Source organism: Cyanistes caeruleus, chromosome 2 (genome assembly GCF_971803275.1).
Source record: "Cyanistes caeruleus chromosome 2, bCyaCae1.hap1.1, whole genome shotgun sequence".
In the NCBI taxonomy this organism is placed as follows: domain Eukaryota; kingdom Metazoa; phylum Chordata; class Aves; order Passeriformes; family Paridae; genus Cyanistes; species Cyanistes caeruleus.
The window spans coordinates 101,042,302-101,054,573 of record NC_141702.1 but is presented as its reverse complement, the minus strand read 5'-3'; positions in this window follow the sequence as shown (position 1 = coordinate 101,054,573).

Below are 12,272 nucleotides of genomic sequence, written 5' to 3'. Positions count from 1 at the left end.
TCTCTGGATTCCTCTTCTCTACAAGGAGACTGGAACAGTGTTTCTTGGAAACATTTTCAGAAAAATAAGCCTTGTTTTCTCAATATTTTCTGCTGAAAAGCAATCACTTTTCATCTAGGTCTGCTCCTCCTCAGCTTTGCAGAGGGGGGGACTCCCCACTTTGGGATTCATTTCACTTTGGGACTGGCATCTGTTCTGGTGGGCCTGGTTCATGCAATCTAAAAGCTGCCTGGGTTAAGTTGGACGCTCAGGGACTGGGGCTTATGTGTGGATTGACTGTGAACTTCTCTGACACACACACAGAGTCAGTAACAGCTTTTATAGACTAATTCTTCCAGCCTTTCTTCATTTCTGTTAATTTTCTCTGAAGTCTTTGAAGCCAGCAGTGTCGAACGCTGTCTGAGGCATTCTAGGTATTATACCATTGTTGGTATTTTGCCATTTAAAGTAAGAAAGTTTCCTTTTTTTTGGCTAGTGACATGAATTGTCTGTAAATGCATCCCATACTTGCATGAGGCTTTTTGCCATTTTACCAGATGGAAATTTCATATCTAATTTAATGTCCATTAGGTCTCTTTCAGTGCCACTGCTTTCCAAGTATCTCCCTCCTATGAAGTTCATATTAACTGCCTGCCTGACCCCCCACTCCCACTATACAATAAGCCACCCCTTCCCCCTTGCCTAAAGACCTTAAAACAAAACCTGGAATTAAATATATGCACATTTAGTGCTGTGCGCTCCTGATGCTTGTGTTGGATCCACTGACACCTGGTGAGAGCAGGCTGTGCTGGGATCAACACTGGATAAACAAGAGGCCTGCTGCAATCAGTGTTTTCCTACTGGCAAAAGGAGGAGGAAGGATCATGCCAGGAGTGAGAAGCAGCGAGGCCACAATTCTGTTTCCCTCAGGAGCTGACAGCGATGAATAAAACGTGTATGGCTGCTGCAGGCCTTACTGCTCTGGCCAAGGTGGAAGCGGATTTTTTCCACTTCCTTGCGCAGCACAACCACTCCATTAAATTAATAATCCGACCCTCAATGCCGCAGATGACAGAGGAGGCCTTTGAAACCTGACTGAACAAATGCTTCCAGCAGGCAGTGAACTCTCAGCACACACGGACTCCTCTCTCCACCAGGGAAATCATTCATTAGCCTGGGCTTGGATATCCTGCTGATCCGGGGGCCAGTGTGCAGCCTGTCAGCAGGAGCTTGCTGGGGACTGGTTTGTTTTGTGCCCATGCATTTTAAATTCCCCTCTGCCTGCCCCTTCATTAAGCTGTTGTTTCTTGAAGAGGTTCAGTCCTCCCAGGAGTGCAAGGGCCAACTTATCTCCCTGCAGGAGGTGGGGAAAATGCTCACCACCAGCTCGGGTTCTAAACACAGAGTAGGAAAGGAAGTTTGTCTTCTACAAATTATGGTGAACAAGGAAGGGGATGAAACTCACATAAGTCAGGCACAGGAGGGGTGAGTAATCCTGTTGAATAATCATCTATATAAGCCCCACTTAAACAGGAGAGATATTTACAGTGGTAGAAGGGCTGCCTGGGGGTTGAATAATAAAAAGAGGATTTATTTTTGCGGATTTAGAAATCCAGGTAGGACCATAATAAGTATTGTGAGATTGTTGAAATTACCACTTACCAAGAAAATCATATGTTATGATACCAGGTGTTACCAAAAGATGTCTTTACTTTTGAATGCAGTCCTGAAGGATCTGAACCAGCAACACAAGCAAACATCCCACATAAGAGAAGCCTCATCATAAACCTGGGTGAAAGATCCTACAGGCTCCAGAGGGTCTGTTTCTGGGGACAGAGCCCCAGCACAGGTACTACATGGGATGGCTGTGAGTCTGCACACTGAAAACCTCAGGACACGATTCTGGTGCAGGAACTCTGCAGCTTGCACAGAGCACTAAGAATAACTAAATAACTTCAGGGGCTCTCTCCAGTCTGGTTTGCTAGTCTAGTTTGGGTGTTCCTCTAGATTAAGATTCCTCTAAAGATGCCTCAATACGCTGCTAAATTCAAACTGTGCAGGACAGAACTTCAGCCTTGTGGTTTCAATATGCAATTGCTGTATTAAGCTGTTGCCATTGAAACTTATGCCCCTAATTTATTGTTGGGGAAGGTCCTGCTTTGCCATTACTAGGGAATACATGCTGCAAGAACTTACAGTTTGACAGAAGGACAGGGAATCTGATTAAGGATGAGGTTTACTTACACACTTTTAATCCAGCCTGGGTGTAAATTTCTCCAGCATCCAGGGAATGTTTGGATCCAGTTTTTCTCCAGGCCCATCTCTTCTTTTTTCAAACGACTGTTATTTTTTGAAACATAACACTGTGCAAATAAAAGTAAAGCCGTACTTGAATGTCAAGAAATGTATGGAGAAAATCAGTAGTGTAGGGAATATATGCTCAGGGAATAAGCCTTCAGCAGGAATGCTAATTTAGTTATAGTTTTTAAAGCTGACTGCAAACAGCTGGGTAGCATTAACCATATTAGGAAAACAAGAAAGGTGGAGCAAAATCTCGGGGACTAAGGTATGGCAGTGCCAAATATATGGAAAAGATTTGGGATATGTGAAATGTACTGCTGCTGGACCCACACTATGTAATAATGGTGATGTGGGATGAAGCTATCCCTGGGATTTCCCAGCACATGTTGACTTGTGGAGCAATGTCTTGTGGCTTGTGACAGTCCACTCTCTTGATAACATGGCAGGGACACAGAAACACAGGTAAAAATAGCAGGTGCAGTGTTCTTCTGTGGAGTCTTCAGTCCCACCAGAGAGGAGATCCTGACAGTCCTTTATTCTCTTTTCACACACATATTGCAGCTACTTAAAAAGTCTGCAGATTCAAAGCTGAGAGATTTTTGCACTTTACATTTTCCAAGAGCTGTACAAATGTTTATTAATTAGACTGAATCCCAGCAACAGCAATCTCACAATGGTAGGAGCATTTCTCTGTTTTTTATGGATAGTTGGAGGCAAAAAAAAACCCCTCCGGAGCAGACTGCAATACTTAGCCTCATGAAAGTAGATCCACATTCATGCTGTTTCCTTAGCTCAAGTGCAAGTTTCGTGGACTGTGATGTTAAGCAAAAATGCTTTGTAAGGAGCTGGTTACCAGTGTAAGATGTTCAAAGTATGGCCCTTTGTGGCTTGCCCAAGACCACACAGTGAGTTAGGAGCAGAGCTGGGATTTTACTTCCTTTAACTGATTTTCTCACAATTGTGGTTTCATTGCAAACTTCTTGGGTTATTTTCATATTTTTTTATATTGCTCAATGTCTCTATACATTATTTTAGATTATTTTTTAGGCTTATTAGAGATGGGCCTGAGGTGGGATAGCAGATGTGTTGCTTCTTGACTCTCTGGGGACACGGAGGTGTGTGTACATTCCACCAATTCCCCACTTACCTACTTCTGGTGGAAAGAGAGAGCAGGTGATCTAACAGCCCATGGAAGGTGATTGAAACAACCTTTCTTTAGAGCTAGACACTTAATTAATAGCAATTTATCCTCTGGAAATCATGCTTTTATGTTCACGTATTTACTCTTATCATCATGTTCTTCATGTATTTCTTTGCAAGATGACCCTCATAAAGGCATTTGAAAAACAACTCATTAAGGAAAAACCCTTTTTTGCACAGATTTGCACAGAATTGTTTTAGATGATTTTAGCTCTACTCCCCAAAGAAATGGCTTATAAAACTCACTTAGTAGTTCAAGTTTCAAAGCATGAAATCAAAGTGTCACCAAGCAAGTACTGCTGACCTGTGCTGTGTATGACTTTCAGGCCATTCCTGAACCTGCTTATCTCTTCAGCTTTGCCAGAAGTTACTGTTCAGTCAGATCTTCTAGATTAAATGATTAATTAGGAGTTTCTTTAGTCTCTGGCTTCCTTCAAAGCATTGCAGTGAAAAACAAAAAATTTAAAAAGCCACACTGTAATAAGTTTCATGTTATTCTTTACACCCTCACCATATCATAGAGCTGAGCTAGGAAACGAAGGGAGGCAGAGCTGAACCAGCAGGACTTGGAGCTCAGGAATTTCCTTTAGCAGACACAGAGACAAGGAGCAGGGATGGGGAACAGATTGGGGAAGGCACTTGCTGTAGCTGGGTTGACAGTAGCAGATTTAGGTGGGTCAAGTGTGCCCAAATTGTATCACTAAGTGTAAAATTTGTATTAAAGTTTGGTTTGGAATTCGCTTTTTGGAGAGTAGTTGAAAACCCATTCTCTAAAATTAGCTTTTAGCAAGTATTCCTGTTTATAAAGTTCATTCACTAGCATGTTTATGGAAAGTGAGCCCAGAAGGGAAGGAATGCAGTAAAAGTACATTCATTTGAAAATTCAAATAAAAATATTTGCTTTGAATCACAGGGATTTTTCAATCCGTGTGCTTTGTCCAGTTTCCTAGTACTTTTGTTGTCCAGAAAAACAGACACTGTCCTGAACTATTCTCATTACTGCACAGTAAGTGAGAGAGAAGGCTTGTGCCTGTAGTGTTGATCTTGTTTGTGAGAATGGGAAATTATTATTTAAAAAAAAAACCCAAAACAACATAAACAAAACCAAAAGAGACAACATCTCCCAGCCCCAAACTCGCCCTCCATTTTGGGAAGCTGGATGTCAGCAACAGCTGGGAGCTGTTACTGTTCCACTGACAGTATTGATAACACCAAGTGCCAAAAAAAATTAATCAAGCCTTCACCAGACTGAGTTAAAATAATGAGGTTCCTAAACTGACACTTTTAGTTTGTCTCCTGGATTCTGAGAATGGCTCACTAATCAGTGAATAGGATTACCTTTCAATTTTCCTTTAAAGTTTATGTCCTCCACTGCTCTCTGCTTGCTCCATCCTGCCCCTCAGGCATTGTTCAGCCATGTAGCCATTCCCTGTTTGGTCAAGGAAGGAGGAAGAAAAAAGAACATGAGAACAAGAGGAAGGAAACTACTGGAAAGAATAAGAAAGTGGCCCAGGAGGCAGATCAGCAGAGTAATGGAAGCGAAAATTGATGTTGTTACTTCCTCAGTCCCTTACACATCTGGTAATGCTAATCAGATATCAAATCCTCTGAGCTCACTTCAGATGTTTGTACACATAGGGTTGATGGTAATGCACTTGGATAGCTGGGAGGGTTGAGTCACAACATCACTGTTATGTGGGATCCTCTCACTCTTATCTCCTTGTCCACCAGTGCCAGGTTAGGCAGGAGGTCATGGTGGGATAAAGGAACCCCAAACTACCCATAGGTCACCACCCTAAGGGAAAACACAGCCCTGCTGCCCTAATAGTCACTTTATGGATTGAAAAGCACTTTGATCATTTCATGTGTTAAGAGCTGCATAGCTCCAAATGCAAAATCATTCCTCTGATTTTATTGTATCCGCTCAGCATGGAGCCAGATTCCATGCAGTAAGAATTAACCTTGTTATCTCTATTAATTACTTCTGTTTGGTTACTTATATTTAAATACACAAAGTCTATCTAACTTCTTATCTCTATTAGTTATGAAGGGAGACTGATGAAATCCCTTCACAAATTATATTAGAAACAAATGTTTTCCAACAGCTTTGATCATTTTTTATTGGCGAGCTCTTTGTTTTCATCCTTCTAAGCAAGAAAGACCACTGTGTAAAGAGGTGGGCCAGAGCTGCTGATCTGAACACACCAATTTCTTGAGAACTTTGGGTCTAGAAACTGATATCTAAGAAAAAATAAATACACTGGGAGGTAGGGACACCCTTTTATCAGAGCCTGTTTCAAGCTCTGCAGAGACTGATATGTGAAGGCAAACATGGGTCACCTGGTTTGTCTCTCAATGTTTTTATGAAATGAATGTAATGGATTCTGTTTACTTCTGCTAGCTAGGCAGATCTGTGAACTACCCAGGAGACAACATGAGAAAATTGGCCTGGCAGGGTCATTGCCATCTCCAGAGATGTCTTAATCCAGTGCCTTTTGCAAACACTAGAATAGTGTTGTTAAGAGTTTTAAAAAGTCCATCAAACCTTTTCCCACGTTCATGTGTCTTTAGCTGTGTGTGGTAGGAAAAGGATCCAAAGAGTTTTCTCTCATGTGTTTGCTTTCATGGCAATGAACTGAACTGTTCCCCAGAGCTTTCACTTTAGGGGTTTCATGGTACAGAAAATTTAGTGGGCTTTATTCTGGACATGCCTTCTCTGTTGCTGTAAAATGTACAACAGTTACTGTTCAAAGATGTATTTAAAGTTCTCCTTGTTTAATGTAGGAGCTGGTGAAAAAACATAATTTCTGCTGGAAATAGTTGCACATTACAAATCTTGTTCAGTCACCTCCTTGTTCATCTAATTTACCTTCAGAAATAAACCTACTTCAGAAGTTTCTATCTGGTTTGTGGATTGTTCATCTACTTAAAAAAAAAAAAAGAACCAATGTTCTCACATGACTATGGAGAAGGACAAAAACCCCCCCATTTTTCTCTGAGTTCTTCTTCCTTCTCTTATTCAAAAGAAAACATCAAAGTAAGCATTTACCTCAACAACTGTGAATTGCATATTTTAGGGTTTTACTGTCTTATATGCCTTCTTTTATTCTGTGCTTTTTGGTGAGGATCTTAAAATGCCTTACAATATCTTCTTTACATTATGAAAGCCATTTTGTAGACTGAGAAAGTGAAACCAAATGAAGCTCATTTCTAGCAGAGTCAAGACTTCTGGACTAAAGTTTAGAAGCTTCCAACTGCACAAAGACATCTTTTGTATGTACCTTTTACAGTTTGGTGTAATCATACAGATTTATGGACACTGATGAGTCCTACTTTTTGGACAGTCTGAGTGCTCAGCGTTTGAGCAACTTTATTCCTTCTCTTTCTCTATCCTAAATGACAGCTTGTCATTCTCTCTGATGATGGCAATACAGAATTTGGACTTTCAGACTCTTGACTGCCTTGATTATACCCAGCAGATAACAGGAAAGCCAATGTCCTTCAGTGATAGAGATGAAGTCTCTTCATGGGTATTTGTCAGCTACTTATGTTTCCCTACTGTGCCTTCCCTCAGATTACTCTCCAAAAACATGTGTGCAATTATGCCATGTAATTCAGAGTCTAATGGCTTACATTACTGCTTCACTTGAAAAAAAAAAGGAAAAAAAGAAAAATTTGTGATTTTTCATTGGTCATATCAAAAAGATTTTCTTCGGCTGGATGACTTTTGTGTTCCACTCTGTATTCAGCTTCAAGTTTCAAGTCCAAATGAACCCCAAATAAAAAAAATCTCTTAGTCCCACATGGTTTCAATACAAAATCATGTTTTGTGCTCATTTCAAAATAGGCCCAGGTTGGTTCAAAAGATTCATGGACCTTGGCAAACATTTCAAGGAGCGTGATTTAAGTTTCTGTGTTTGTACTGTGTGGTTTTATTGTTTCTCATGGTCTTAGTTAGGAGCATAGCATGGATTCACTATACATCAGCTATGCTGATATCTGGCCTGCATTTGATGGTTGATGCTCATGTTTTGATTCATATCTACCACTATTCCTATATGCACAGCTGAGCATTTGTATAATCTAAAGATTGACTTTCCTTAGATCAATTAAGAATTTGGTTTCAGTTGTAAAATAAACACATTCATAATTACAGATGGAGAAAAAGACATCTAAGGTCAAAGAACATAGGGACTTGGCAGATCCTCAGAGGAACTATATTAAAGAAACAAGTATAAACTCTTTAAATATGGAAGGAAGGCTAGTAATTTCAGTTAGAGATAAATAGTGAATTTGATTGAATTGATTTGATTGAATTTTCAGAGCCTTTGAAGCGAGGAGGAAGGATGCAGAACCATCCATTTCCATCCTCTTTCCTGGTCTCTTTAAATTCTTAGGATGCAATGTCATGATGTGGGATACACAGAGGAAAATAATATTTTCTGGTTTTAATATTGGCAAAGTAGGGTTTACCCAGATTCTTAATTCATGATCTTGAGTATCAGCCAGGTGTTTGCGATATTTTTATTCATCCCCCAGAATGTGTCTCTGCTGAATGTTACTGCATCACTGGAAGGATCTATGTTCTGAAATTTGGACTCTGGTGCAAATTTTCTCCCTATTTGAGCGGACTTTAGATTTTGCTTCATAATTAGGGTTATTAGGCGAGATGTACTGCTGATGATTTGCATTGCTATACTCCAAGTTGTTTCCTAAACTTGAACCAGAACTCAGCATAAAGAAGCACCAGTTTGCTTTTCAATTTCTGCACTTCTGTTTTTTGATATCGCGTTTCCTTACAGTCAGAGGTCTGTCTGCCTTTTAGGTACTACTTCAGCAATAAAATATGAGAAATAAAATCAGAGTGAAATAAATCTATCTTCATCTCATTTCTCTCTGCCATTCACAGATGTCAAGTGAATACAATAGTTCTTTGAGATGACGGACCCATGTGGGGCAGCAGCTCCAGTGACCCGAACACCACGGTGTACAATTCTGCAGAGATTCCATAGCAACTGCGGAAAAAAATTGGTAAAAGCTTGGCACAAAAGTATACTTTCAAAAGCACCCCTTTATTTATATAAGCATGTGTACACATTCCTCGAGATAGCTCAGAAGCAGGAGATTTTGAGGTCTCACTGAACAGTGTGTCAGTCATTACTCAGCACGGGGTTGCATTTGCAGCATTGGCTGTAGCTCACACAAGCAGGAGGACTGAGTGTTATGGGCTTTGTCTCAATGGTGTGGCTAAAATCACCAAATCACCTCCTCCTCCAGGCTTAGCTGGAAGCAGTGCTTCTCTCTGCCTGGCTCAGATCACTGCTTGTGTTTTCAGTTATAGCTGGCTGAAAATGTTCCATTTTATAAGTTTTTTTTTTTAATTTTTTTTTTTTTTTGCATCAGTAAATAGGGCTTCATCAGCAATTACATTTGTCAGGAGGAAATGTAGAGGTGGAGCTCCTTGAAAGAGGAACCTTTATCTTAAGCAGTTTCCAAACACAACTTTGTGCTCTGTTTTGGAAATTTCATAAGATTTTCTGGATCAGTTTCTGGGTCTTACCCTGTGTATCTGTTTATGCAAAGAGGCATTTTAACCCTGAGTGTGTAAAGGGCATGACCATAAACCTCCAATCAAAAACAAAAGGGCAACACCTCTGAATCAAAACCTGTGTGATCTGGAGCACTTCTGGCAGCTGATGAACCTGGAGAGAAATTGAATGATATCAACAGTTCATCTCCTTAAAGACGAGCTCAGGGCCACCTTGCAGTTTGGAAGCAGGAAAGTTTGGATGCACACTTTGCTGGATAGTCTCTGAAAATCCCAGAGGCATGATCCTAAAAAATCTTTTTCCAGTGGAAGCCATGGTAGCTCCAGAGCTTGTCACACCCTTTGGCAGCAGAGCACAGAGACCCAGCTCTGAGCAGACCACCCTATTTCCTGGAAACCATTTACTGTTGCAAGTCACAGGAGACATAAAACTTTTTCTAGAGTGCCTGGAAAAATGTAGACCTAACCCTACTTTTTGTCATCCTTAAGCTGGGTTCAGTGAGAATTTGCTTGGCTAAACTGGCAAAACTGAAACATCTTTTTTCTTCCAAGAAAAAAATTCAGGAGAAAAAAAGGATTGTAGGTTTACATAAAAGTGGATTAGAAACCCTAATCTAGATTTTCACCAGGACAAATACAAGCAAAATGTAGCCTGATACTTTATTAATTTTCCATTTTATTTCAAGCTGCTCAATATTTTCTGTTCAAAAGTAGTTTCAAGCTAGTGAAGATTCATTAAAATATTTTCATGGCAGTCTAAGAGTACTTTAGGAACTATATTATTATTTATTATTAATCATGTGTTGGTGAACTGAGAATTCAAGAGGTCAAATGCAGTTGGCATTTAATAGCTGTTTCTCACTAAAAAGATCATCTTTTAAGCAGACTCAGTTTGTAATGAAAATTAATTTTCGGGTTGAGCTGTTATCAGTTTGGGAATGTTTGACTCCCACAAGCTGAGGAGGGAATGTGGAGGGAACACTGACAACCAGCCGAAATTCTTTATTGCCTTCCTATGTGATGTACATTTGCTCTCCCCAGGATAACCAGTGTCATGCTTGTCAGCAGTACATAAAACAAAGCAACCCTTTTTTTACCCTTCCTTTATGTGACTGGAGCCCCACCAGTTTCTGGTGTCTCAGGATCCAACAGAGTGCTTGTAGCCTTTACCATGAATGCATTTTGTGCTTCTGTGGTCCATCTCCTCAGAGAATCTCAAAACATTTTATGTATGCTCATGATTCAGGGGACTCCATAGTATTCCCAGGAAGTAAAATAAATTAAAAAACATAAATCCCCTTATTTGGAGAAGCATGTGTCAGAGGACCCTGTTAGCTGTGCTCGTTAAAGCAGTCAGCACAAATTCCGAGATCCAGAGCGAGCGATGTGCAGCTCCTGCTCCCCAGCCTCCCTCCTGTGTGAGCTGTTACTCTTCACAAATGCTGATGTGTCTTCCTTGCCTGTCCTCTGCACTAAATTGCCTTTAGGATGCCAGAATAGATTTCCTCATGTAATTTTGGGTTTATGTCTTTCAGCACAGGTTACTTTTCTTCATGTCTTGGCTCGCAGTCCTTATGTCCCTCAGAGCAGTTTCTGAGCTAATGCTTTAATAAATTCACATTTTGGTAAACCAGATTCCTCCTAAAGGAAAAGGTGCAAGTAGAGATAAAATGCTGAAGGCAAACATCTCAAAGACAACAGAGAAAAACAAAGAAATGGATGACATCTCTTGTAGTGACATTTCTTAAAAGACTGCAAAAGTTTCTGTAACCTTTGCTTCTCGCCAAATCCATTCCATCTGCATGCTTGCAAACATCTATTTTTAGAGTAATGCCTAAAGTCACAGGTGCTTCAGGTTGTTAGAGAAGCTATTTTTACAAGTGCAGATGGGAGCCTGGATCTAACCCTGTATTTCAAGCTAGCCAAACTCTCACATCTCCAGGCACAGAGCAGAAATAAGGACAGAGCTGTGCTGCACCGAGCACTGTAGTGGCAGCATCCGTGACTTTGGCTTCCAGTCAGTGAAGTGAAGGATTTTTACTGACACAAACACAGTGAGTTATTGGGCTTTTAAGCCTTTCCAGAGAGCAGAGTTAGGGGTGCAGGTGGCAGTGTGAAGGTGGAGGCCAGGCCTCGCTGTGGCCATGGAGCTCTGCGGCGCTGCTCCTCTGTGCCAGAGCACACCAGGCTCACCAAGCGGGGCGTTCGCTCTGAGCTGCAGGTGTTCTGCACTCTACAAAGCCTCCACAGATCAATCACAAATGTTTCTGTTACTATAAAGAGGCTTAAAAGGATTTTTAAACATAGTGGATCAGCCTGACTGCTGGTGAGATTGCCAGCATTTAGCAAAAGAGGGGGAGGCCAGGGTAGTGGGGTGGAGCAGGAGCTCCAGGGAAGCCACACGGCACTTTTCAGGGGGGGTTTTATGATCCTAATGTGGATCTGTAGCACTTTCAACTGGAACTCATTAAGAATTCATGGAGCAGAAAATGCGAGACGCTCTGGAAATGAGGGCTTTGAAAGGCCAAATGTGAGCTGTAAATAAAATAGAGTGGGTATTCAATTTTGGCTATTAACTATCTCAGAATATTTTCTTGGATCAGCAAAAAAACCTACTTCTAAAAGAAGAAATAAAAGGAATTCTACAGGCTCCTAAGGCAGAGAGCAGATAAAGAGCATAATCAGATACTGTATGTCTCAAAAACATGTGAACTTATTGATTAGAAGTGCTGAACAGTGCTATTCATTCTGGCTCTGACTGAGCAATGTACCAAAGCATGTGTTTATCTTTAGGCATGTTTTGAAATCCCATTGACTTCAATCACCATTGACCCCTGTTACTGAAATGGGACCCTTGGGAAGACACAGCTTTCCTAAATATTATGTGTATAAACAAGAGAATCAGGAACACCCACACTTGAGAAAGACAGCAGCTTAAGTAGAATGTACCAGGATCACTTGGAAGTCGCCTTCTAGCTTTATTGCTACAAATAGGTGGTGCTGGAGCTGTCAGTCATTCATTGCTGTATTTTATGGAGGCCAAGACCTTTGTAAGAGAACATTTTATCTGCTGCTATATTCATTTGAGGCCCTCTTTAGAGAAAAGCCTCATTCCCTTCATTCCTCATTGCTACCTTAGGACGTGGACACCAAGTCATTTCAGGAGTTTGGGGATAAGTGTATCAGTGGAAGTGAAATGTTGGACTAGCTTTATAGTGAGGCCCCTTCAGGAACAAAAGTGCAG